Here is a 6,677-nt window from a genome sequence, read left to right as displayed (position 1 = left end):
AGGTGGGGCCACAGAAATATATAAGCAAATGTCAGTGCCCGGTATATTGCAATGGACTTTTGTTCGATTTGGGAGTACCTCTGCTTGGTTGAGGTGAGTGCCCTGCTGGCATATGCAATTGGGGGCAACTCTCTGCAGGGTTGTCATTCCAATAGTACTGCTCCCAGTCCAGTGGGCCTGGCGCCTTTCAATATCTCAGTGTCTTTAGTGGGGGTCAAAGCATGTTAGGGCGGTGTCCACAAACAAGGCCTTCTTTGTTCTTATAATGCCTCCTCCTGGGCTGCGCCCCACACCCATGGTGTGGAGAATTTAAGCAAGTCTCAGGGGTGTTACTATATTAATTTACCATCCTCAGGAAGCTGCACTTCTGGAATAGAAGATGGGGTATTCAATGTTTTGATGTCAGCGACCTTCTCCGGGTCGACGGCGATGCCCTCCGACGAGAACTGATACCCAGAAAAGCTGATCGAGGGCTTTCGAAACTCACATCTAACCCAATGCAGGGTTACTTTATTATCCATGTGAAGGATGGTAAAGGACCTTTAGTAGGCGTCGGTGGTGTTCCTCAAGGGTGCTGACATGGAACAGTGTGGTATCGCTGATATTGAATACACCGGACATCTCTACCCGGACTTCCCTTGCCACATTCTGAAAAACCCATGCAGCCCTTGAGATTCTGAAGTTTAACCACATATAGCGACACAGACCAATGTTCACGGAGAACGTTGTAATGGACCTTGATTCTGGTGCTCGCAGAGGTGGTTCTGGTGGTATCCACAGCGTAATTCTATCTTTCAGAACCACTGGGACCCACTCAGCTCCCGCACAATGTCATTTATGATGGTGATTAGATCTCTATCTATTTTGATGGCCAGTTTGGGCAATCACATATGTACACATATGTGCTCCTCTCCTGGCTGCTTGGGCTTCCTTGTCACCACAATGGGGAAGACCCATGGTGTTGGTCCTTCTACAGGTTCGATTGTATCAGCCTCTTCCAGCTTCAGCAGCTCCACTTAGGAGAATTCAGTGTAGCAACCCTGGTTGCGCTGTCAGGCTGATGTGGAGCCGTACCTGCTTATCCTTCAAACAGTCTATGCCATAAAAGAGGTCTTGAAACTCTTTAAGTAGTGTGTTAAGCTCTATTGTATGAACCAGAAATGTGATCTGGATAAGCTGGAGATACTGAGCTGCCTGACAACTCAGTAGCAATTTTTGGCCTTTGTGAGTCATGTATATTTTGCTCTTGGTTGTGATGCACTGGGTTGCAAATACTCCTCCCAGCTGCAGCAGCTAAGCGTGTCCATAGGCACACACTTTCACTTTGTTAGGGCGAAGAGGTGGTTGGTTGGTTCCAGAGTGTGTGGAATGGCTGTTGGGGCCATTACATTAATGGAAGCCCATCTGTCAATGATGCCTATCAAATGGTTTTCTCCTATTAGCACTTCACATTTCAGGGTGGACTTTATGTTGCTATTACATTGCCCCATGGCCTATATTACATGCATATCATCTCTTTTTTCATCGGCGTTCATGTCTGGCATCCCTTGATCCACATGTTTGGGGACTAGATCTCGTACTGCAGGCTTGACAGTGAGTGGCTCAGGGTGTGATGAGTGGCAGACTTGTGTAAAGAAGTTGGCCTTGCCGCAGTCTGGCACACTTTAACAACAGCAGGGCACTTTTCCGGGTGTAAAAGCAGTCTTCCACACTCCCCACATGGTCGCTGAGGATTGTTCTCAGAGCCTCTTGTTCTTCTAGTTGTGGCTTTCTTATACACCAGGTTAACTGGTTCTGCCTTGACGGGGCTATTCAGCGCTGCTTCCATTTTGGATGCTTGTGTTCGAGGCAGCTCTTTGAGCCTACCCAGGGCAAGGATGTCGGGTAAAGATGTTCCTGGTTCTTGTAGGATTTGCTCCCTTATTTTAGCAGATGCACACCCTTGTATTCTCTGAATCCAAATTCCTCATTTCTGTTAGTTAAAGTGCATGTGCCGGAAAGTCCTTTCAGTCAGGACTCCTGAGTAGAAAGTATTGATGGACTCCGCTACTTCTTACCAGACTTTTCTGAACACAAACATCTCATAATCCCGGTTTGCCTTAAGGGCGAAATGGGCATTCGGGGCTACTACCATAGGGGTAGAAGTGTGTTGCTAGAAAGTGGAAGTCAAGCCGCTCCACTCACAGTTTCCATTTTGGGGCTTGTGTTGAGGGTAGCCATAATAAAAGGTTAAATTGCCAGAATGTATGCCATATTCAGGACTTTTGCACAACAAGCGTGATATTAAGTTCCCGAAATTTTGCAAACTAACACAGTGGCAACATAATTTAAATTTCAAAACTGGAACGTGCGATACACATGTTGGCAACAGATCTAAGCTATAAGTGGATGACCCTACTGCTCTACTTTAACATGATTGGAAACTCTGCCCAATATGTCACACCCACACATGTTGGGATCAGAATCAATGCCCTGCAGATGTACACAAATTTCTCCAGAAGGTGCATTCAAGTTTTTGATTAGGATTAGAATCGGCGATCTACAAGTTACGCCCAAGTCTCCGTGATCATAAGGGACGGGGGTAAAGAAACTTGAGGCTAAGTGACAGAAGAAGTATGTCGGTCAGGAGGCCAGTCATGTAAGCTTTAGTCCCCTGCTGATACAGACTGAATCAGTGTTGGAAGCCAGGCATAGTCACGTTATAGTTACTTCTAATGCAAAGTGTTACTGGAGGAAGATAAGATGGTGAGTAAAGAGTTGTTGGTGAGTCCTATGATCATTAAAATTCATATAGCACCCTCAATGGACAAGTTAATCAGTTTAGGACACAACGGGAAATACGGCAATCATTAACTTTTCAAGGTACACATGCAGATAAAAAAATGGCAAAATTGTACATATGGTTCATGGGTTTTGGGGGCTAGGAGGTAGGATAATTTAAATCGCAATATGTGAACAATACTTATGTGCAACATAGACTTCTAAATGGAAAAAGATCCTCCCCAAAAAATACTTTGACAAAAAAATCTGGTATGGCTTTAACATGTTATTAAATGCAAATATAGGCATGCATGTGTTACTAGAGTCAGTCAAATTAGTTTTGCCAGCGCGTGTTTTAATTCTTTGTAGTGTTAAATGGAGTATACTCTTAGACCTGTCACCATTGGCGTAGGTCTCTCTTCCTTTTTTTGATGTTGCCTTCTGTGTTTTGGTTATGTTTTTGTTGGTCTAGATGCTTTGGGCACTTTGCCACTGCTATTCAGCGCCAAATTGCAAGTCCTTCCTAGTGTAAATTGTTGTAATGGATTAGTGACTCCATGATTGGCTCATTTTATTTACTTGTCAGACCCTAGTACAGTGCACCGTGTGCCCGGGGCCTGTAAATCAAATGCTGCTGGTGGGCTTGCAGCACTGGTTGTTCCACCCACAGAAGCAGCTTGTAAAATGTGTCTCAGGCCTGCCATTAAAGAGCCTGTGTGCAGCCTGGGGCTGCCATGTCGACTTGACAAGTGCACACACTTGCCAGGCCCTAAACCTTCCCTTTCCCACATATTAGTCACCCCTAAGGTAGGTCCAAGGGCAGGGTGCATTGTATGTAAAAGGTAGGACATGCCCTGATGTGTGTGGCATGTCCTGATAGTGAATTACAGGCAATGTAGTGTTTCACTATTGCAAGGCTACCTGTTCCCATAGGCCAGAATGGGCACTTTGATTAGAACAGGGAACTAGGTAGAAATTTGAGTTTAGTATGCCTGAACTAAGAGTGTTAAAATACATCTTTTAGTGAGGGTGATTTTTACATTTTGTGTTTGAAATACGACTTTTAGAAAGCAGCTATTTTCTTGCCTAACTATCCAGCCTGCCTCTGCTAGGTTTGTGTATTCCATGTCTGGTTTGTGAGTGACAGGGGGTGGGAGAGGGCCTTGGCTCCATCAGTCTGATGGGTCAGGGCTAGGCTGAATAGGACCTGCATTGAATAGAGAGTGGAGGGCGGAGATTTCCTTTCACTGACCCGGGCCCTCACAGAATAGAGAGTAGGGGGAGGAGATTTCCTTTCAACTACCTGGGCCAGGTCTTCTTTCAACAATGCTGTCTCCACCTCCTGCCAGGAAGCTGCACAGAACTGGTTTTGGCTGGGCACAGGCATCCTCTGCCTTCAGTGGACAAAGGATTTACTGGTATAAATATTGGGGCCCAGACCCCAGAACTTTAGATCACTTCTGGGAATCAGGATGAACCTTTGCCAAGGAGAGGAACCAAGGAAGCTAAAGGAGGAGACTGCCCCTGTGCTGTTTTGCTATTTCTGGGGTTGGCCTGCAGTGGTTACTTTATTGCCAAGGAAAGGGGAAAAGGACTTTTGTGAACTTTCCATAATCCTGAAGAAGAATCTCCAAGGGCTTGAAGTGTGCTTGCCTCCTGCCTGAAGTCTCAGGGATACAAGACTTCACCAGCAGCTCCCCTGAATTCCCATGCTGGGAATTCTACCTGCAGAGAGGTGTCTACTGTTGTTTGGGCCCTCTTAGAAGACTGCATGTCGCTGGGAGCTGGAAGCGCGACACAATGAGGAGTAGCGTGTCTCCGCCACAGCAGTTGCCATTGCATCGCTCAAGAAGCGTGCCGCCGCCGCCGCAGCTGCTCGCCATCGCATCATCGACGAAACTTGTCATATCACCGGAAAAGTGTCGCTTCCGCAGAGGTCGCATTCGCATCACTGGCCCCGAGTTCTAACTTATACCATATTATATGTGATCGGTTCGAGGGTAGGTTGTTTAATATCGTTCTTTGAAAAGAGCAAGCCTTAGGGAGTGTCCAGGTTAGTTTCAAATGTCTGGAGCTTGACCGCAAGTGACAAACCAGGGAGGCAATCTGGTGACAGATGGCAGCTGTGCCAGAAGGTAATAGGGTTTGTAATGGGGTACTCGTAGACGCCCTTTTGAGAGGGGGAACCTCGTCATATTCAGTGAAAACCTGCTTCTCGTCTCATTCCATGTCAATGTCAATGCCTTGAGCACATTTTCTAGTTTCCGAAGTAGGAGTGCAGCATAATTATAGCTAAATCTGTAAAAAAAGTACAGCAGGTGGGGGAGCATGACTATTTTGAACAGTGTACCCCCAAGCACCCCCAAAGGCAACATCTGCCAGAATTGTATCAAATTCCTGATGGACTTCAAGGGCCTGTACAACCCCCCTAGCAGATCAGTGTACTAGTGGTATGGAATATGCTACTTACCAGTATGCATCTGTTCTTGGCATAGAGGGCTGCAGAGTGGTACATTATGAATAGATCGCCATCTGGTGTTGGGCTCGGATGATTGCACTTTGTTTTTCTCTTGGAGAGTCTTTTGTCTCTTGGTGACTCCTCCCTTGGTTGGTAGTGCGCATGGGCATCGGCTCCATCCTTAGATTGTTTTGCCATAGTAGGGTTAGATGGAGTAGTATATTAGAATACAGATAAGAGTGCCCATGTAAGTGTATCTAAATAAGATAATGTTGGAACAGACACAGGTTTCCGGGGAGGCTGGGAGGGCATGTACCACTCTGCAGCCCTCTATGCCAAGAACAGATGCATACTGGTAAGTAGCATATTCCGTTCAAGGCATATGGGCTGCAGATGGTACATTATGAATAGACTATATAGCAGTTCTCTCCCTAGCGGTGGTCGCCCGTGTCTGTTGCAACTGTCTGAAACAATGTTTTTAATACTGCTTGTCCCACTCTAGCTTGTTGTGTTGTGTGCACATCTACACAATAGTGTTTTGTGAAGGTGTGCGGTGTAACCCAGGTAGCCGCTTTGCATATGTCATCTAGTGGAATGTTTCCCAGAAATGCCATAGATGCTCCTAGTTTACGTGTAGAGTGAGCTCTAGGAGGAACAGTTAATGTTCTCTTTGCCTTTAAGTAGCATATTTGAATGCATTTTACAATCCATCTGGCAATGCCCGCTTTGGAGATGGGATTGCCTTTATGTGTGGGAGAAAACGCAACAAATAGCTGTTTTGTCTTTCTGAAAGTCTGTGTTCTTTCTATGTAGTACAATATGGCCCTTCTAACATCCAGTGTATGTAGGGCTCTTTCAGCTACTGTTTGTGGTTTTGGAAAGAAAACCGGTAATTCCACTGACTGATTGATGTGGAATGCTGAAATAACCTTCGGTAAGAATTTTGGGTTTGTTCTAGGAACCACTTTATTTTGGTGTAGCTGCATAAATGGTTCTTGAATCGTAAAAGCCTGCAGTTCACTTACTCTTCTAAGTGACGTGATAGCTATGAGGAAGGCTACCTTCCATGTGAGGAATTGTATTTCACACCTATGCATAGGTTCAAATGGTGGCCCCATTAGTCTGGTAAGCACTATGTTGAGATTCCAGACTGGGGAAGGTGGTCTTCTTGGTGGAATGACTCTTTTGAGTCCTTCCATGAAAGCTTTAATTGCTGGTACTTTGAACAATGACAGATGTTGTCTGTTTTGTAGGTATGCTGCTATGGCTGCTAGATGAACTCTGATAGAGGTATATGCTAGGTTACATTGCTGTAAGTGTAACAAATAGCAAATGATTTGTTTAGTAGATGCGTCCAGAGGGTTGATGTGCTTACTGTTACAGTGTATAGCAAATCTCTTCCATTTTGCTGCATAGCATGCTCTGGTGGTAGGACGTCTTGCTTGTTTAATGATTTCCA

Source organism: Lissotriton vulgaris, chromosome 3_1, assembly GCF_964263255.1.
Source record: "Lissotriton vulgaris chromosome 3_1, aLisVul1.2, whole genome shotgun sequence".
In the NCBI taxonomy this organism is placed as follows: Eukaryota; Metazoa; Chordata; class Amphibia; order Caudata; family Salamandridae; genus Lissotriton; species Lissotriton vulgaris.
Note: the sequence above shows the minus strand (reverse complement) of the source record.